A 22,409-nucleotide genomic window follows, 5' to 3' on the forward strand; every position below is an offset into this window, starting at 1 on the left:
CCTGGTATCTTCAAAGGGCTAAGGCGTTGCCCCTGGGTAGAGGACTTTGGACCGAAGCGTGTAGCGTTTTATGAGCGGATGCCCTTCCTGATGTCTACCAATGACCTTTGGGTGGATTCGATCCTCTGACCCTTGGGTCAGAGCGGAGCGCTCTCTCTCTCTCTCTCTCTCTCTCTCTCTCTCTCTCTCTCTCTCTCTCTCTCTCTCTCTCTGATATATAATATATATATAATATTTATACATATAATATATATATATATATATATATATATATATATATATATATATATATATATATATATATATATACAAATAATAAATATATATATATATATATACAAATAATATATATACATAAAATTATATATATATATATATATATATATATATATATATATATATATATATATATATATATATATATAGAGCCTCAGTGGTAAAGTGTGCGTTTTCGTACACTGAAGAACAAGAGTTCACGCCTCGCCATGGTAATAAACTTTGGGAGCGTTCTTCTAGCGATGTACTGCTTGGCGGACATAAGGGGTGCTGTGGTTGAACCAGTGTCACATACTATAAAGTATGCTTGCACCCAGTCAGCTTGCGCGGGCCAATTACACTTGGTTCACAGAGTACACACACGTCCAAAGACACTCCAACAGTACAGTTAAAGTTACAAGCACTTCTCACCCTACGTACAATCTCTACCAGACAGCCTAAGCCACTTGGTATAGATACATTGGCTGTATCGTCCGCACTTTGGTCGAGATAGGCCGGCCCTGTTGTGGACACTGAAACGGCTGATGAGATTATATATATATATATATATATATATATATATATATATATATATATATATATATATATATATATATATATATATGTGTGTGTGTAAACATCATCAGCCAGTATTACAAGTCCACTGATGAACAAAGGCCTTCCCCAACCTTCTCCACGAATTCCTTGACTAAGCCAATCTGCCACGTTTTCCCCTCCAAGTTTCTCTATCTCATCTCTCCACCTCCTGTCTGGCCTCTTCCTGCTACGCTTGCAATCTCTCAGTGTCCTGTCAGTCGGTCTCTTGCTCCATCGGTTATCCCTTATTCTTGCTACATGGTCTGACCAGTGCCCACATCCATTTCTGTTCTTTTATAACTTCTATAATGTCTTTGACTTTAGGCTACTCTCTCACGCAAGTTGATCTTTTCCTGTCTCATAAAGATATTCCCCACACTGACCTTTCCATTGCTGAAAATGAATTAGTTTATGTTCCATCGATTTTGTTAGTTTCCCTGCCTCACAATCGTATGTCATAGCTGGCATTATATATTCGTTATATACTTTTCGTTTCATACATAGTGGCAAGCCACTTTTCATAATGTCTCTATGTTTACTAAAAGTTTTCCATCCAATTGTAATGAGTCTTTTTATTTCACTATCATGGTCTTTCCCGAATTTTAGTTTTTGCCCCAAGTAATTGTACTCATGGACTTCTTCAAGAATTTCTTTGATTATTCTGATAACCCTTTTTGGTGCATATGGATTAAACATTATTCTTACCCCGGTTTATCTTTAGCCTTTCTTTGAGACTTTCTCTGTTTGGCCATTTAACATTTCTTTCATTTTCTCTGCTGTTTATGAGATTAGGAGAATGTCATCTGCATATCTTAAATGGTTTAGCTTTTCTCCATCTATGTTTACTCCATTGTTCTCCCAATCTACCTTTCTGGAAATACTTTCTAGGCGTGCTGAAAATAATTTTGGTGAAATTGTATCTCCCTGACGCATGCCATTTTCAGTCTATTTTTTCCGAGTCTTTATGTGGAAGGTGTGTGTAAGATATTTACAGAAGAAATATGTGCAACATGTGATGTGGTGTGTGGAAGGAAGAGAAGAGGGAGGGGGGTGCAAGGAACAGCGTGGTGGACTGACGAGGTGAAACACAAAAGAAGAAAGCATACAATGAATGGATGAGAAATAGGGGCGTGGAAGAAGTTGAGAGGCGGAAGAGAGAGTTATATGTGGAAAGAAAGAGAGAGGTGAAAAGATTAGTAAGAGAGAGTAAGAAGAGAGTGGATGAGGAATTTGGAAGGAATTTGAGTGTAAAGTGGAGGGACTGTAAGAAAATGTTCTGGAGAGAAGTGAAAAGAGTAAGACAGGGTGGAAGTGAAGTAAGCAGGGGAGTGAAAAATAAAAATGGTAGATTACTAGTGGAGAAGGGAGAAAAAGTGAACAGATGGAGAGAACACTTTAAGGAATTGTTGAACGTAGAGGATGGAAGTAATGCGAGTATAAGTGGCTGGGGAATGGCTGGGAGAAGGAGGGAGGTGAGAAGACAGGAAGAAATCAGTAGGGTAGAAGTTGTGGAAGCAATGAAGAAAGTTAAATCGGGGAAAGCCCCAGGAATTGATGGAGTGTGTGGTGAAATGCTGAAGCATGGGGGAGAGATAGTAGTAGAATGGATGTGGAAGATGTGCAGATTGGCCTGAGAGGAGGGTAGAGTCCCGGAGGATTGGAAGTCAGGTATAATTATTCCCTTGTACAAAGGAAAAGGGGAAAAAGAAGTGTGTGGTAATCATAGGGGCATTTGTCTTCTTAGTATAATAGGAAAAGTGTATGGTAGGATACTTATAGACAGAGTTAGAGAAAGAACAGAGAAATTAGTTGGAGAAGAACAGGGAGGCTTTAGGAAGGGAAGAGGTTGTGTAGATCAGATATTCATTCTTAGATCTTTAGTGGAAAAGTTTCTAGAGAAGGGAAAGAAGTTGTATGCGGCTTTCATGGATTTGGAGAAAGCATGTGACAGGGTGAATAGACAAGGATTGTGGAAAGTGTTAAGAATATATAGAGTAGATGGGAAGTTGTTGAATGCTGTGAAGAGTATGTACGATGGTGCGAAGGCTGCAGTGCGTGTGGATGGTGAACTAAGTGCATTTTTCTCTTTGAAAGTTGGTTTGAAACAGGGATGTCATGTCTCCATGGTTGTTCAATCTGTACATGGATGGGGTAATAAAAGAGGTACAAGGTAGGGTAGTGGAGGTTGGAGTGGCCCTGGTGAGAGAGGATAGTGTTTGGAAACTCCCTGTACTGCTGTTTGCAGATGATACTGTGTTGTTCAGTGAAGACGAAGGGGAGCTGCAAGGCTTGGTGGATGAGTTTGGGAGAGTGTGTAAGAAACGGAATCTAAAGGTGAATGTAGGGAAGAGTAAAGTGATGGTCTTTGAGAGAGGTGAAGTTAGTGAATGTACAGCGAGGTTGGATGGTGAGGAATTGGAAAATGTGAGTACGTTTAAGTACTTGGGTAGTGTGATGAGTAAGGATGGAGGTTTGGAGGGTGAAGTGCTTGAAAGGGTACAGCAGGGAAGAAAGGTTGCTGGTTCTTTGAAAGCAGTGATAAAAAACAGGGAGATGAGCATGGAAGTGAAAAAGTTACTACATGACAGTATTGTGATACCAACTCTAACATACGGAAGTGAAGCTTGGACATTGTTGGAAGGACACAAGTCAAGAGTGAGAGCAGTGGAAATGAGTTATTTAAGAGGAGCCTGTGGAGTCACGTGGAGAGACAGGCTGACGAATGAAGATATAAAGGAGCGTTGTGGTGTGGATGTGGATGTGATAGGAAGCATTATGAGGAACAAACTGAGGTGGTTTGGCCATGTGGAGAGGATGGATGGTGAAAGACTGACGAAGAGAGTGTATGTGAGTGAGGTGGAGGGGGGAAGAGGGAGGGGGAGGCCGAGGATGAGATGGAGGGATGGGGTGGAGAGGTATATGAGAGAGGGGGGTGTGAGTTGGGAGCAGGGCAGTGAAATGGCGGGGGACAGGGCGACTTGGAGGCGATTTGTTTGTGGCCACCCCAAACGGGATTGAGGCGTCTAGCAATAGATAGATAGATAGTTTCCTCTCTATACGTGTTTTCAAGCAGCTTTACGTTGTTCTCATTTACTCCTTGTTCTTGCGATGAATTTATAATCGCTATGTGCTCCACAGACTCAAAAGCCTTTTCAGACTCAACAAAACCTAAGCACAGTGATTTATATTATTTTGTAGATTTCTCAATAGCTGAGTAATTGTGTGTTGATGATCAATAGTCGAATACCCGCTTCGGAATGCTGCCTGTTCACGAGGTTGGTTTTCTTTCAGATTTGTTGTTATACTATTGGTAAGGACTTTAGTGAAGAGTTTGTTAATGACTGATAATAAACTAATGGGTTAATAGTTTCTAATATCTTTTGAGACGCTTTTTTTTTTTGTAAAGTAAAATACCTATCGAATTACACCATGTTTTGGGAAGTTTCTTCTTTTTTATACACTGAGTACATAAGCCAGCAAGTCTGTTTTGTAGTTCCACTCACGTATCCAACAGTAAAGCTCAGTTTCTTCTTCTCCCGGAGCCTTTCCTCTTTTCATACTTTTAAGAGAACTGTTTACTTTGTATGGTGTTATCTCGGGTATTTCACTTGTGTCAACTGAAAAGTTAGCATTCAGTTCTTTGTAAAATTCTTCAAATCTCTTCACCATCTTATCTCTGCATTAATGAATTCACCTTTTTTTTGTCTTTCAATGATACAATTTGTTGCTTTCCTAGTGCCATTTTACATCGGACCTGTTTCAGACTATTTCCTTTTTTGATGGTTTCTTTGATCTGATCAATATTTTTTTTCTCTCTCTCTTTGTTTCTTGTTGATGGGCGTATTTAATTCCTCTCGTTTTATTTCATCTTTAGTTGTTTTTACTCTCATTTCCTTTCTTTTTTCATGAGCATGAGTGTTTCTGAATAGTTTTTGGCTTTGGTTGTATTAGGCTTCCCTGTTATCTCCGCTGATTCTCTTAGCACTTTTGTTAGTCTGTCATTCAACTCATCAGCGTCACATTCAGCACTACTTAGCGCCTGAAATCTCTTCGTTTTTTCCAACTGAAAGGCTGCTTTGTTTTCGCTTACTTTTATTGGACATATCTTTTTATTTTTAATCATCTTCTTTCTTTCACTTGTGAAACTGAATCTAGCTGTGCAGCCCACAAATCTATGGTCACTTCCTGGCCCATGGTACTGCCACAGACGATTCATGTGTACCACCTTTGGGCGAGACTTCCTGCCTCCCCGAATCCGATAAATTATGTCTGATAGGCGATCCAACATAGTGTAAGGCTCATCCTACGGGCTCTGCAGCTTCAATGACTGTTCCATCTTCTGCTGAGGATTATATAACCAAACTGTCACCATCCTTGAGGTTCACCTCATTTGCCTTGGCATCATACTTGCAGTTCATCACTTCTGAAAACTTGAGGGCTCCACACACTTAATGATGTACCTCAGCCAGCCTTTCCTGAAGATACTTCGCATAGCTGAAGGTGCCTGTAGGCAGCTCTTCACCAGGTAGTCTTCCCATTAACAAGTCAACTGGTAAGCTTAACTCATGGCCCAACGTCAGTTTTGCAGGAGTGTAACCGGCAGACTCATGGGATGCAGATCGATATGCCATCAACAACACAGGTAATTTCTGGTCCCATTCTGTCTGTTCCTCTAAGAAGTACTTGGCCAGTTCTTATCCCAGGGTCCAGTTGAATTTCTCCACCATCCCATCTGACTGTGGCCTTTGTGGGGTCGTCCTGGTCTTCTTGATCCCCAGTAACTTGCAACACACAAGGAACACAGCAGACTCGAAGTTTCTACCCTGGTCTGAATGTATCTCTAGTGGCATCCAAAAATGACAGAAAAACTGATCAACAAACACCTGAGCAACAGTCGCAGCCTCTTGATCAGGGATGGCATAGGCTTCTGGCCACCCTGTGAAGTAGTCAGTGGCAACACATATATAACGGTTTCCTCATTCAGAGAGTGGCAGAGTCCAGCAATGTCCAAAGCAACTCTTTCCATTGGTGCACCCATCTGTTGCAACTGAAGAGGGGCGCAACCACGTTTCCTGGGTACCTTCTTGGCACAACACATCACAGGCCCGACACCACTCTTCAACATCCTGACACATGCCAATCCATTAGAACCTCTCTCGCAGCCGGCTTTGAGTTTTCTTCACTCTCAGGTGCACACTAGTGATCTGGTTATGGGACTTATCCAAGATCTCAGACCTCATCTTCTTCGGAACCAAAAGTTGCCAATACATTCTGAAGCCATCGGGTGTCTCCCATTGACGCTCCAGTAGCCCATTGTTCAAAGGAAGAAGGTCCCTCTGACTCCAGTAACTCTTGGTCACAGGGCTTAACCTTGAAACTTCTTCCCAAGATGGTCACACTGTACTACGCTGCAGCCACTCTAGCACTGATTGTAAATCTGCATCCTCCATCTGCATCCTCTTCAGGTCTCCTTCATCTGGCACAGGCCCTGTTACAATAGTACAGCTGCATTTCATTCTAAAATTCCCATTCCTACCACTGGTACATTGCTTGCCATCTGTTCTTTCGTCTTCTCACACACTATTCATCAAAGTTCTCCTGCATTTCCTCAGTGGTGGAACTTCTTGGGAAAAACTGGCTGTTTGTTGCCTCTCGTCACCAGCCTTCACTAATTTACCCTCATCCTTCTCATTTGGACACTCATAGTGTAGCTGAAGTGTCCCGCCTCACCGGAGGTCCAACACCCGTTTGTTGCAATCAGAGATTTCCTTGCACTGTTCCGTTCTTGTTCCTTCCATTTGTAACAATCCACCTTCATGTGTCCCAGCTTCCCACAGAACCAGCAACCTCCTCTGATCTTCTCCTGTTCTCTCTTGCACTTGTTGCAATCCACTTTTCTGTGTCCCAGCAACTTCCCTCAGATTTTTTCACCTCATGTGCCTGCCCCTTTCTTTTCTCGAATCCTGTATTATGACTTGTCTGAAAAGTGGCCATACTGGACCTGATGTAGGACTCAAATTCAAGAGCCCTGGCTAGCGCTTCTTGAAAGCTCCTTGGTTGTGCCTGTTTCACTTGCACTTTCAACTCTGCACTGTCAAGAGCATCGATGAACTGGTCCCTCGGAAGAATAGCCAACAGGTTAGGTGCAGCTCCAGGGTACGCCTTATATGCCATACCTTCCAGGTCATGAGCAAGCTGCTGTAGGGATTCTCCTCGAGCCCGTACACGGCTCCGGAATCATGCTTTGTAAACCTCAGTCTGATACATGGTTCCATATCTGTGCCCCAGCACTTCTACCAGGGACCAATAACTGTTCCTCTTCATCACTGACATCTGGTCCAGAATTTCCATTGTGGCACCTGTCACGAATCAATTCGCGACATTTCCCTTTTGTGAGAAACCACGAACTATTAGTGGAAAACTCACTGCGTATCGCTCAGCTAACCGTTTCTCCCTCCATTTCGGGGTACACTTTTCAAAACATTCGTCACTGTTTTCAAAAGTGACCGATTTAATGTACGTCACTAAGTGCTGTACTGAGCGATACTATTGTTTTCTTTATTGTTCGCCCCTGCTTGCACTTGACCGTTAAAAAGGCGGCCTAGTGCTCCGCTTTTGTTCCCACAACTTATGCAGTCTAGTGTTTCCTGTGACGGAGACAGGACCTGTGCAGCAGTGCGAGAGGTCAGCTAGTACCCAAACTCCGCTTACAGTTTCTCCAAGCTCCCACCTTTAGTTCTCCAGCTTTGGGTGATACACCGCATTCATTGACTAGTATTTCCTTTTTGTATTTTGTAGTCATAAGAGTTTAGTTAAGGTGTTTTTTCCTAGGCGTAAGTATTTAGCTTTTGTGTGAGTGAGTGAGTGCGTCTCATTTAATTTGATTTGAATTGTAACGTTAAATTTATTTTTTGTGATTACTAAATTTAACAGTTCCTTTCTTGAGCTCAATGTAAAGTAAAATCTTGTTTCATTTAATCCAAATTAAGCTTATTTTCCATATAGCTCCTAGCTGGCATAAACGTTTGCTTTCATAACTGGTACTTAGACCAGTCTTGTTGTATTAACTTAAAATCCGTTGTGCCAGGTGTTAATGCATCAGCAAGAACCTGATGTTATTATTATTACTATTAGTTATTTATTGTCAGGGGTGAAGTAACTTTCTCCAGAGGCTAACAGTACAGTAAGTCAGCAATTGTGAGTAATTAGTCTCTGCTGTGTACTGTTGAGAAAGTTTTTGAATTCTCGTTCTTAGAGAATCGTTGCACGATTTAGCAAGACAATCATTGTCCCTGCTCTTCAGTATTATTGAATATTATTATCAATTTAACTAACATTTAACCATTTATTTCAAAATTACCGTGATATTATAAAAACCCCGTGACAATTGGCGACCTCGCCAGGATATTAACTCCTAGCTATAAAGCTATTCACGAGATAGTGCTCACTCATTCATATTTAGGTATTTATCATTAAAGTTTATAGGCAGAAGCTTACTGGTGTTTACCCTTAAATTAGCAAGTGAATTTTTGCTTTATTAATCAATAGAGTACTTAACTCTAGTTTATTCTTGGTAACGCCAGACGATTTTATTCACTCCTGGGAAGTTGCCGTAACCATTGTGTTTATTATTGAGTCTTCCCAGTCATTTACATTTTGATTTATTCTTTGCCAGTTAACTAAATAAGACTGGTCACCACTAGCTTGTGTCTGTATTCTTTACTTGTGTTTATTAGTATTCGTTGCGAAGCAGTCAGTGTTCAGTTTCGTTTGCTTAATAAATTTGCGCCATGGCAGCCAGTGCTTATGTACAGGAAGCCAAAGATATGGGTCACACTGACCCAGAGAAAATACAGAGTTACGTTCTCTCACGGTTCAATTACGAGCAAGAACGTGAGAAAGACGCTCGTGAACGTGAGCGAGAACAGCGCGAATATGAGCGAGAACAGCGCGAATATGAACGAGAACAGCGTGAACACGAACAAAAACAACGCAAGCTCGAGTTAGAAAAAGAGCAACAACAGCGCGAACACGAGCTAGTACAAGAGCGAGAACAGCGCGAATACGAGCGTGAACAACGAGACAGAGAACGAGAACACGAACGTGCCGAGCGAGAAGCACGCGAGAGACATGAACTTGAAGTGCTGAAGCTCAAGCGAGATTCCTTGGCTTCAGACACGTCTGCTGCAGTTGGTCCAAGCTCCACGAGCGTTCTCCCTGCACATGTCCTGGCGACCCCACGCATCAAGCTTCCTTCATACAAGGAAAGCGAGCGAATCGAGCCGTACATAGCTCGTTTTGAGGACATGGCAGACTTATATCAACTGGATGAGGCAGCTGTCGGCTTCAGTTTCTTAGTCTATTTGAGGGCCCTGCCCTCGATATTCTCCACAGAATTCGTGGAGACAATCTCACATATGAGATGATGAAAGCTGCACTCATTAAGGCGTATGGTCTCACAGTAGACTACGCCAAAGTTCAGTTCATGCGAGCCTCGTCTCCAAGACAAGGAGACAGCTGTTCAGTTCCTTGATCGTCTCACAGCTTACTTAAATGAGTGGATGGAGAAAGATGAAACTCCTTCCACGCGTGAGGGGATAATTGACCTTATGCTGCGTACACAGCTAGAGAGGTCGTGGCCTGCTGAGCTCATAGCGCAGCTTAAGATCTGCCAGGTGAAAGATGCCAGCCAAATGGCAGAGAAGGCTGACGCATTCTTTACAGCATACGGGTATCAAGCTCGTAAGCAAAACACCTGGAGCAGAAAAGATACTGCCAAGTCTGGGAAGCCGTCTCAGACTGAATCCCAGCAACAAGGTCATTCTCAGAGTAATGGCCAAGGTCCAAAACCGCAGTGGAAGGACCAGGGGCAAAACACTCAGAAACCTGAGTGGAAGAGGTACAAGTACCCTAACCAGCAGCAGTATCAGCCACGCAACCGACCGTTGGGACAAATTTTTTCACCACCAGCTCAAAAGAGGCAGGAAGCGAATGCAGCCTTCATTCCTCAGCAGCAGCATGGTGGTCACGTCCCTACCAGTGTGGGTACTTCCCCACAGTTCACTAGTTCCACAGTGACAGTGAACCCCCCTCCACAGACGGCCAATGTTCCATCTTCCCAATATAACCCTCAAGGCACAATGTTTGCCACATCAATTCAGCAGCCTCATGAGTGGCTAGCTGCTTCCTCCACAGGCCCTCCCACAGGTGACAGTACCTTCCTTGTTCAGCCAGGGTTTGTGGGAGACATTCCTGTGAAGGTCCTGAGAGACAATGGTTCCTCAGGTTGCTCTGTCAAGCAGAGTTTAGTTCGGCCTGAGCAGTATACAGGTCGACAGATCCATGCAAACCTTATTGATGGATCAGTGAGATTGTTCCCTGAGGCATGTATCCAGGTGGCATCTCCATTTTATACTGGTATGACACTTGCAGTTGTCATGCCAGAGCCTCTATTTGACTTTATAGTAGGCAATATTCAAGGAGCCAAGGATAGTTGCTCCGATGATGGCGCTACTCAGACTTCGGCTGCGGCGGTAACACGAGCCATGGCTGAGGCTCCAGACTGTGTCACCCCAGTGATCATTGAATCGCCGCAAGATCTGATGTGTAGTCAACTTGTTGTACAAGAACAACATTCTGACCCGACACTTGCTACCGTGCGGAACAAACAAAAGGGTCGAGTGATAAAGTATTCACGGGGAGGTCGAGCCAAGTTCCTTCGTAAACAAGGACGGCTCTACCGTGAGTCACGAACACCCGAGGGCGAGGTTCGACTGCAGTTTGTCATTCCCGCCAAGTACCGCCTAGCAGTGTTACAATGGGGTCATTGTTCAGCCTCAGGAGGTCACATGGGCCAAAGGAAGACCCAGGGCTGTATCCGAGCTGACTTTTTCTGGCCAGGGATGGGACGAGACATAGATAGTTTTGTCCGTTCCTGCAGTGTGTGCCAAAGTATCACCACTAATCAGGGACATGCCCTTCCTGTGCCATTCATAACCACACCTGTAATCTCTGAGTCAGTTGAGAGACAGGGTAGTGGTGAAGTGGGTGCAGACCTGACGTCTCACCCATTGGCCCCACAGGACACAGTATGTCCAGGGCCTGCACATACATATTATGTACCGTAAGTTAAGGGGGAAGTTGAGAGGCGACTTGAGGCTATGGAAGACCCAAGTTTGCACAAGGATTCTCAACTTCCCGGTACTAATAGAAGTACTGTAGGTTAAGGGGGAAGTTCGAGAGAGAACTCCGCAGAGGCGACTTGAGGCTATGGAAGACCCAAGTTTGCACAAGGATTCTCAGCTCCACGATACTAATATAAGTACTGTAGGTTAAGGGGGAAGTGAGAACCCCGCAGAGGCGACTCGAGGCTATGGAAGACCCGAGTTTGCACAAGGATTCTCAGCTCTCCGATACTAATATAAGTACTGTAGGTTAAGGCACAGGTTGAGGATCCATGTGCGGTTCGAGGCTATGGAAGACCCGAGTTTGCACAAGGATTCTCAACTTGCTGACATAATCGTGTGCTATAATTAATGGCGACCTCGAATGTACGAAGCTTAGGCTGTCACTTGTATTTTTCAGCTAGAGCGTACTTTTCGTAGCATGTACTGATTGCTAGGCAGAGAGAGTAATTATAACGTAATAAGAATTTTGTCCCATTGACACTTTTGATGCTCCACCTTAATTGGTTTTGCAGGTTCAGCAATGGGTGTAGCAGTTTTGCTGTGCGGACCAGCTGATCGTCTGCCGCACGCTGCCGCCTCTTCTCCTCTGCCTTCGTCGTCGCCATGTTATTATTTACTATGTCATTTTACACATAGGTACAGTTACACTACAACTGTCACACCTACACCGTGTATTACATACACCACGCTACACAACAATTAGTTGTCAGTGTAAATGTAGCGACTTTTCGCTCAGTTTGACCTGAGTACAGGATTTTCACCGTCGTCACGGAGTTTTTCCCTCAAGCTTGCTTCTATTAACGTAAATACGAGGTTTTTTCGCTCACTGGCGACTGCGACTTTCTCCTGTAGCAGGATAGCACACACACCACAGTGTGAATCTTGTGTGAATGACTTAGGATGTGTACATATATATATATATCCACAAATTTTTTCCCATAAGGAAAAAATTTAACTTTGTAAGGGCGTAATGTCACGAATCAATTCGCGACATTTCCCTTTTGTGAGAAACCACGAACTATTAGTGGAAAACTCACTGTGTATCGCTCAGCTAACCGTTTCTCCCTCCATTTCGGGGTACACTTTTCAAAACATTCGTCACTGTTTTCAAAAGTGACCGATTTAATGCACGTCACTAAGTGCTGTACTGAGCGATACTATTGTTTTCTTTATTGTTCGCCCCTGCTTGCACTTGACCGTTAAAAAGGCGGCCTAGTGCTCCGCTTTTGTTCCCACGACTTATGCAGTCTAGTGTTTGCTGTGACGGAGACAGGACCTGTGCAGCAGTGTGAGAGGTCAGCTAGTGCCCAAACTCCGCTTACAGTTTCTCCAAGCTCCCACCTTTAGTTCTCCAGCTTTGGGTGATACACCGCATTCATTGACTAGTATTTCCTTTTTGTATTTTGTAGTCATAAGAGTTTAGTTAAGGTGTTTTTTCCTAGGCGTAAGTATTTAGCTTTTGTGTGAGTGAGTGAGTGCGTCTCATTTAATTTGATTTGAATTGTAACGTTAAATTTATTTTTTGTGATTAATAAATTTAACAGTTCCTTTCTTGAGCTCAATGTAAAGTAAAATCTTGTTTCATTTAATCCAAATTAAGCTTATTTTCCATATAGCTCCTAGCTGGCATAAACGTTTGCTTTCATAACTGGTACTTAGACCAGTCTTGTTGTATTAACTTAAAATCCGTTGTGCCAGGAGTTAATGCATCAGCAAGAACCTGATGTTATTATTATTATTATTAGTTATTTATTGTCAGGGATGAAGTAACTTTCTCCAGAGGCTAACAGTACAGTAAGTCAGCAATTGTGAGTAATTAGTCTCTGCTGTGTACTGTTGAGAAAGTTTTTGAATTCTCGTTCTTAGAGAATCGTTGCACGATTTAGCAAGACAATCATTGTCCCTGCTCTTCAGTATTATTGAATATTATTATCAATTTAAATAACATTTAACCATTTATATAAAAACTCCGTGATATTATAAAAACCCCGTGACAGCACCCTGAAGGCTAGTAGCAAGCTGCACTGATCTCTGCCTATCATCCCAACCATTCTGATCCGTAAATAACTCAAACTGTGTACGATAAACTTCCCAAGATACTCTACCATCAAATTTCTCAGGTTTCTTTTTAATTGGACTCCCATTATAGCCATGCACTGCACTGGTTTGGGCTCTAAAAACTGGGGCATCGTAATTAAGTCCAGAACTTCTCCATTCTGATTATTCAACCCTGTAATGCTGCCTTTAGATGCCTGGAATCTGTCAAGATTCATCATACACTGTCCTTTCCTTTCATGTGCTCCCTGTACACTAACCTGAGGCCCAGCAGTGCAATATTTCTGTACAGCTTCAATTTTCTCACCAATTATCTTAACACGCTTGAACTGGTTATCTACATGCTGTCTGAACTCCGTCACTATTTCCTCACTAATTGACTTCAACTTGTCATCTACACGCTGTTTGCACTCAGTCACATTATTGCTTACCTCATACTTCTGCTTCCGTTGCTCAGCATATACCTCCTCCTTCATTTGTTCCTGTTTTTCCTTCATTTCCCCCATGAACGCATCAAGCTGTCCTTGCATCCTCAGTTGTAATTCCCTCTGTTGCTCCTGTAATGCCTCTTGAAGTTGTTCACATCATTCTTTTTGTTCTTCACGTTGTGCCTCCAGTTGTTCACTCTGTGCTTTCAATTGCTCTTGAGTTCTTTTTGTCCTTCATTCTGTGCCTGTAATTGTTCATTGAGTTCGTTCCTGAGCTCTTTCTTTTGGGCCTGTACTTGTGCTTGAAGTTCTTTCTGTCCTGCATTCTGTGCCTGTAGTTGTGTTTGGAGTTCTGCATTTGTGCTTGTAGTTGTGCTTGTAGTAGTTTCATAATTGCACCCAGCAATGCCTCTTCCTGCCTAGCTTGGCCTCTTGTCTGGTCACCTTCTGTCTTCGTGTCAAAGGTTAAACTCACTGCAGCACTTTCTAAAAATCCACACACTGACACCATTGTTACGTCCCCACCCCACTCTGTCACAGGCTCCAGCAGCAATAGTACGGTATAGGAAGGACATTGCCCAGTGAGCTATTCCTCCTATGGTCAGCCCTTAGGTGTACAGTACACAAGATCAGCTGAGGCATTGTAAATAAACACTGGCTTCTTAAGTTCACTGTCTTTACTTCCCAAATAATTACACTGAATGCTTTCCAACTTCACTTAACTATTCTCACAAGCACTGGAGCTATACAGACTTTACTGACTGCAATTACACTTCACTGTTTGCAAACAACAATTCACTACTTTCACAAGTACCGAAGATAATTGTCAATAATTGCTATAATATTACACTTAATGCTTGACAACATTTCACTATTTTCACAAGTACTGATGATATACGAACTTCACTGCACTACAATCAAACTGAACTGAAAACCGACTGAACTTGAACTAGTTCATTTCCCACCCTTATATAAGCATCCATTACCCTAGAAACTTCTACACTGTACAAGAACAACAGTTGCCAACTCAGTGATATCCAGAACATGTCAGAGTTTTCTTACATTATATAACACTGTAGATTATTTTAGCATACAAACTCAAATTAAATTATATACTTTAACAAGCAATCACATAAAAAGAACATAAAAATTAATGCATAACTTATGAAATGACTACTCTCACAAACAGCATGTTAACCGGCAACTATGACTTGTAATGGAAAAATACCAGGAACATCGAGAAACGTCTACACTTCCTAACTAGCAAATCCCGCTTCTGAACAATATATATATATATATATATATATATATATATATATATATATATATATATATATATATATATATATATATATATATATTGTTACGGAACAGAGAAAGATAATGTACACTTTAAGTGAGAATACTAAAAATCACTACTGTCCCGTAAAGTTCCAGGTTCAAAACAAAAGAGTTAGGTAAAATTACAAGTTAAAGTTTAATGCTCAAACTAACAACAAAACATTCAGGACTCATGAGGATAATGTAATGGCAAAAAACAGGTTAAATATATGGTTAACTGCAATAGCCTCTATTAACACGAAATTAGCAAGAGTAAATTTATCTAAGTCAGCCCTGATAAAATAAAAATACACAAGGTAATGCTCAGTTAATGCAAGATAAATAATTACAGATACAAAATATTATTTAAAATGACTGATATAAAACCCCACATTAATCACAAAGACCTCACTAGGCCTAAGAATCAACCCTATGCTACACAGTACAAGAAAAAATGCAACAACAGTTATACTCAAATTACACACAGCTGCTAGATGTTTGGAGATTTCTTGAGCACTCACAATAATAATATCTGTACAGGGGAGGACAGAGATGTGAACAAAATGAGGAGCAGATCTAAGTGGCAATGATGCAGAGACTGAGCTCATTATATAGGGGCCAGCAGAGCTTGATACAACTTGTAAGAAGGACGCGCAAATGAAGCCATGGGGACAAAAAGCTGAAAATCCCGCTCTGAATAACAGAGAGAACGACTTACTCTACTATAACGGTAGAAGGGGGGGACTGAGGCAGAACACGCTCGTGATCAAACATGCAGCAACTGTGCGTTAAAATTACCCAAAGGATGACGAAATCATAGGCTATGTAACAATATATATATATATATATATATATATATATATATATATATATATATATATATATATATATATAGTGAATATCCGATAATCTAGTATCCAATGGTTCGGAAAACCCGATGGGTCGGAATTTTCAGTCAGGGTCATTTTTAGCTTTTAGGGGTAAAAAATCGAGAAAATTCGTGAAAAAATAAATATCGATAAAAGCTGAAAGAGGTGCGCCAAACCATCCAATTCCGCACCCATGCCGGCATGTTCACCCAGCTGGTTGTCGATAGTGTACTTTATTTTTTTGGGTGTGTTTTGAACATTTTCAGGTACCTGTCTGATAGTCTGGAAAATCTTAATATCCGGAAAGTCCGTGGGCTACTGTATTCCGGATTAAAGGACTTTCACTGTATATACGGTATATATATATATATATATATATATATATATATATATATATATATATATATATATATCACACACACACACACACACACACACGAGTACATACAGTAAATTCTCAATTATCCATTGTAATTCAGTGAAGCCCTGTGTCAAATGAAGTGATTTTTTTTTTTTTTTAGGTTCTTTATTTACCATTCAGTACAAGCCACAACACTCTGGGGAACACTGTCAATGAACGCCAAGCAGGGAGGGGTGCATGAGGAAAACAAAATCGGTATCACAGGGCATAGAAGGTACAGAAGGAATTATCATTACAAGCACAATAATGAACAAAGACATACAATGATACATACATGGTACAAAGTTGGCACAGTAATTATTATTACATGTTTTGATATGAGTGAAGTGATACATAGATACACACGTATGTACATACATATGCAGAGAGAGGCACATATGCACACAAACATATACGTATATACCTATACACATACGTATATATTCATGCACATGCAGCAACAGACATACTACATGTACAGGATAGGTACATAAGCAACATGCACATATATATTATATATTCAAATATAAAAAGACAGGGAGACATATATAAATATTAATATAAATATATATATATATATATATATATATATATATATATATATATACACCCTAAGTTGATACATATAAATAGTCATACACAGGTGGGTAGATAGAGAAAAAAAAAACACGATATGCATTTTAAAATTACCTCTTGATTCAAAATCCATGCACTAGGACACTACATGCACATGCACCTGACGTGTGCGTGTGTGCGTGGACACACACACACACACACACACACACACACACACACACACACACACACCTAAATGTCCGATCATTGTCCTAGTGCCAGAGCATTACAATGAAATGAAATCGGGGTGAAGGGTGAGAATGTCTTCGAGTACATGACTCCAAGCATATGAATGCAATCAGTGATGGGACATAGACTGAATTCATGGAGCATGTTAACTACTCTGGCAGACCTGGGGCAGCAAAGAATGAGGCGCATCTCCCGATTTTATTCCACTTCAATTGGTCGGAGCTCTGCTGGGGGGACCAGGAAGAGAGGGATAGCATGATATTCAAGAAGGAAGCGAATATATAACACGTAAAGTGATCAAGCGACAGGGATGCTAACCCCATGCGAGTCACAAGTGAGCATGCCAAGGAGTTTGAGTCTGTGGTGAAGGCAGGTGCAGATAGTGGAGACATACTGAGAGGGGTTAAAGAGAAAAGAAAAGGGAATTCTGAGATATGTATAATCCTGCATTACCTCAAGATGAGAGCCAAGGAGCGTTATGGTTGTGCAAGCAAGCCTATGAACGAGGGATCGGTGTAAACAGTTTGGTTTTGGCAGTGTTGATAATCAACCCACAAGCAGATGCGGCTTGGCTGAACTTCAAACTAGGAGACGTTGAAGAGTGACAGGAGAAGGGGAGTGGATGCAGATATCATCAGCATAGGTTAGGATCAGTGATGAATCAGGGATAGGACCTAATAGACGAAGGAGTCTATTCATGAGAAGATTGAAGAGAAAGGGGCTAAGTACCCCACCCTGAGGTGTGCCAAGATTGAAGGGTCGATAATCACTAACCGCCCCACAAAACAGAACCCGAGAGTGATGATGAGACAGGTAACTTTACAACTAGCAGAACAAGTGGCCAAATACACCCAGGTGGGCAAGTTCGTCAAGGATGACGTCACGGTTTGCAATGTCGAATGCAGCTTTGAGGTCAGGAGGAAGATGTGATGTGAGTAATTCTGCAAGGCAATGTTGTGTGCTTCGTCCTGATAGGAAACCAAAAAGATGAGAAGAGAACTGGTCCTGGAGAAGATCGATGAGCCTTGCTAAAAGAATTCTCTTGAGGACTTTGCGGGACCTTGCAGATGCCGGAAGTCAGGGAAATGGGTCGGAAATCTGAAGAATTAGGCTTAGGGATGGGGATGATGGTGCTACAGGTCCAGTCTGCAGAGAGACTACCTTCGGAAAGACTCAGGTTGAACAGTGAGAGTAGGGGATTACCAGGGACTTGAGCAATGAGTCTGAGTGTGGTGCAGGTGATCCCGTCATCATTCGGGGCAGTTGCCATGCCTTGCAAGAGCGCAAGGCACAACTCCTCACTGTGATGAGGTGATCTTCGAGGAGAGAGGGAGTGGAGCGAGCGTCTGCAATACATACTAGCCTGTTTTCACTAGCAGCTGAGAGGCGAGCCTTGATGGGGGGAGACAGGGATGTCAGCTGAGATTGGATGGACCATTTGTCAACTAGGTTGTTGGCATATTCCACAGGATTGTGGTGGAGAGGAGGGGACGGGGACTCACGTGACTGAACAACTCTATTAACAAGCCAGCCGCCAAGCCTTAGATTGAGGAGTGTGTGCATTAATATGCTGGAGAAAGTCATGCCAATACTCCTGGCGAACACTGTTAAGGTCATGGGAGGACCTGGCTGCAGTGAGATGGGAGTGGAGGTTGTCAGCGGTGCGGTCAGTGCGGTACATGGCCGCTGCTTGCTTTACTTCCTTCTCGCTGTCATGTAGATGGTGATCTCTTACCCACTCCCCAGCCTGGCGAGCAGAGGTTTTCGTATGATTTACTTGCAGCACATAATGATCATAGAAGGTTTGTACTACAGTAACTAGGGAGGAATATAGTTCAGATGATGTAGTGAATGAATGACTGGCAAAGCAGGTGGTTAGCATGTCCTTGAAAGTGGGTTGCAGTGGAACAGGGATATTAATCTTTTTCCTGGTATGGCAGTGCTGGGAGTGTAGTATGGGAATGGAATATGTGGCAAGGATGGCATTGTGTTCGGAGTTAAGAGTATGGACAATGTCAACAGTGACAGCATGTTGTACCACATTGCTACCAAGGACGAGAACATGAGTGGGATGAGGAGTGGGGAATGAATGCAGATGATGGTTACTGGCAAAGTCATGGAGACCATGACCAGCAGGAGAAGCACGGGAACCGCCAAATGACGGATGATAGGCTTTAAAATCGCCGAGGTAAAAGATAGGTGAGGAGCAGCGGGTAGGTAAAGTGGTGGGGTTACCCCCAGTTGGACTGAAATAGACATTACATGTATACAAAGAGGCATTATTGACAGTGAGGCGAAATAAGTGAAAGACAGGAGTGAGAAGAGGCAGGTGATTTGGTAATGAGGGTGTGAGGAATAGAGTGACGAATGTATGTAACCAGGCCTTGGCCAGAATGGGTATGATAGCAGTGGTATCCCCAAAGCCTGGGTGGGGGTCTGGGGCGACAAGAGTGGGGGAAAGCCTCCTGAAGGCAGATAACGGCAGGGTGATGAGATGAAGCATAATGAAAAAGGTCAGCCAGGCGGCGATGGATGTTCCGTATGTTCTAAGATAACATTTTATGTTGTCTAGGTTTGGGAGCCATTAGGACAAGGGGGGAGACGGAGAACTGTCATGAGAGAGTTGGGGAATGGATGGTTGGGGAAGTGGGGGAAAGGAGGAGGAAAGTGGGTGGGAAGGTACGAGGAAGGGAAGTCCAATATGTGAAGTTGCAGGGAGAGAGGGAGGTAGGGGGAGGAAGGGGGAGGGGAGAGGGTGGCAGAGAGGTGAGGATGTATGGGGTAAAGGAGTGGGTGAGGAAGTACAGACAGAGGAGGCTTGTGTGAGAGGGTGAGGCTGGGAAACAGGTGGAGGGACAAGGCTGGGTGGTGGTGAGACGGGAGGGAGGGTAGGAGCAGGGATAACAGCAGGTGTGGTAGTTACATGGGAGTTGGTCTGTGAGAGCTGGGAGGTAGGCAGGGAGGAAATATTAAGGTAAGAGAGTACATACAAAAGGAGACTGCGTAGTTCCTTGTACTGTTGTTGTAGGAGTTGAAGTTGATGGTCCGATGGGTGGGGCAGTGGGTGAGGGGGGGAGGGGTGAGCAGCTTGTTGCGGAGCACGGGGAAGGGTAGGGGCTAAGGGGGAGGGGGGAGGGGGGCATGATGTAGAACCAGCGGTGGGAGGGTGTATCGGCTGCAGCCGATGAACGGGAGCAAGGGTGGCGGTGGGAGCAGGAGCAGTGGCAGGGCGGGCTGAGTGACGAGTTGGGTAATCCAGGTGCCAAGCAGTGATGCCCACACCAAGGGCACTGCAACTGCGGTGAATGTAGGAGACGAGGGTGGGCAGCCATGGGGTCAGTTGGGGTTGGAGGTGGGGGTAGTAGAAGCAGTTTCGGGAACTCAGATGAGTGATGGTCAGGTGCACAGGGACTGGGAGAGTGAATGGTGGTGGAGTGCCTGACAGGGCAGGTTGTGGTTAAATGGGGGCCACTGCACAGACCACACCGTTCTGCAGACCGGCAGTAACGTGAAATGTGGCCGGACTCATAACAGTGATAACACAAGGGCTGTGATGGCTTGGCCTCTACAAAGGTGCAGGGGGGAAGGAGTAGCTCATAGCGGTATTTGGGAGGGGGGGAGTCCTCTCCCTCCCGTACAACAATGGCACAGTTGATGGGTTCTCCCAAAGAGTTGTACAGGCAATGTACTCGCTTGACACCAGGGATGTTGTGTAGGACTGTAACAGAGCAGTCAGTTGCCAGGCATTTCACAAGGTAGTCTGGTAATTTCCTCCTTCTAATTAGGGCATCATGGAGTACAAATCTGACGCCCAAAAGCCCCTCAGTTGTTAGGGTCTGGATGAGATCGGGATAATTCCTGTGGATGTAGATGTTAGGAGGTGCTGGAGACATAAGGCGAACAGCTTCGAAATGTTGAGAGATGAGTGGGTGAGTGGATGCACGCTGGCGCCAGACACCGCAGACAACAGTGTGCATGTGGAGGGAAATGCCAGGCACACATATTGGTCTCGTTGTATGACAGGAGGGAGCCGGAGCTGGGGAGGGGGGTATGTGGCCACAGGATTGATGCTGGTGGTGAGGGCAGAGGCAGGGTAAGCAGGGCTGAAGGGGTGTGAATTTATTGCAGACGGTCGTTCTGGGTGGTTGGCACTTGGCGCCTGGATGTTGGGGTCAGTGACCGCCAGTTCAGCACTCTACCCTGTAGAGAAGCGTGAGGCACTATCATCATCATCTTCACCTATCAAGCCTGATGTGTTTAATTGTTCCAGTAGTAGGTTCGTTGGATGCAGCAGGGTCACCAACAGCCGAGGATGAAGTGTGGGGGTCGTCAGTGTCTGGCGGGGAGTGTGTGCGACGGCGTACAACAGTTGGGGGGCAGCATTGGGTGTAGTAGCAGTTTGTGTTGTGCTGCTGGGGGGTCTGGCACCCCGTTTTGGTTATGGTTTGCCCTTCCCTTTGCCCACAACACTGACCTTGCTGGGTATTAATGTTATTAACACTGCACAACGAGTAGGAAGGATAACCCAGATTGCCACACAAATGCAAATGCAAGATAATGAATAGTTCTCCCTCATCAGCTCAACATTCAGCATCGAGCCAGATATTGTTATTGTCTGTCTCGACCCTCTGTCGTAAAAACTTTCCCATGAGTAAAAGATGAAAACTAAACATGCAGTACAATAAAATAATGATGTAGTATAATATTATAGCAATACAGCACCGGCGGTTGGCTACTGATTACGAGCCATTTCATAATCCTCCATCCCGGATGTTGCATAGAACCGACGGTTACGTCCCATTCCTACTCAGCATGTATAATTTCGCCAGATAATGCTTTTACAGAGCCGAGCTAGTTGCATCAAATATTGCTTTGGGCTGTATACTGTGACAATGGAGAATTGAGTTTATATATATATATATATATATATATATATATATATATATATATATATATATATATATATATATATATATATATATATATATATACAATGTTGATGATGGTGTTCATTTTCTGGCTTTTATACGTGGCTGCCTTTCCAACGTCATTGCAATTTAGGAATAACCTGTCCTGCTATCTGAAACAAAATTGTTTTGTAGGTTCCCTTGAAATGTCTCCTGACTCTCCACCAGTCATGAATTGTAGTACCTCATCCTTAACTGGCCTTCAACACATCCGCCAAGTTTCTTTCAAATGAGAATAAGAAAATATTTCAGTTGACCTTACTTTTGTCATCTTCCCCTTTGACCTATGGTGCTGACAGTTGAATAATTTTATCCTTGTCTCACCTTAAGTCTGTCCAACAAGTTTTATCAAAATCAGATCAAACTTAAAGGGCATTTTTTTTTTTTTACCTTGCATTGTGGTCTTTACCTCTGACCGAATGTTCTTAATTCCATGTCCTCCAACCTTTCCACCAGGCGAGGTCAAAATCCTATGAGAACTGTTTGAAATTACCTTGCCATTGACCGTTGACCCTTTTCGGCCAAAA

Source organism: Coenobita brevimanus, chromosome 65 (assembly GCF_032717465.1).
Source record: "Coenobita brevimanus isolate Jiangsu-jjx chromosome 65, ASM3271746v2, whole genome shotgun sequence".
Classification (NCBI taxonomy): Eukaryota; Metazoa; Arthropoda; class Malacostraca; order Decapoda; family Coenobitidae; genus Coenobita; species Coenobita brevimanus.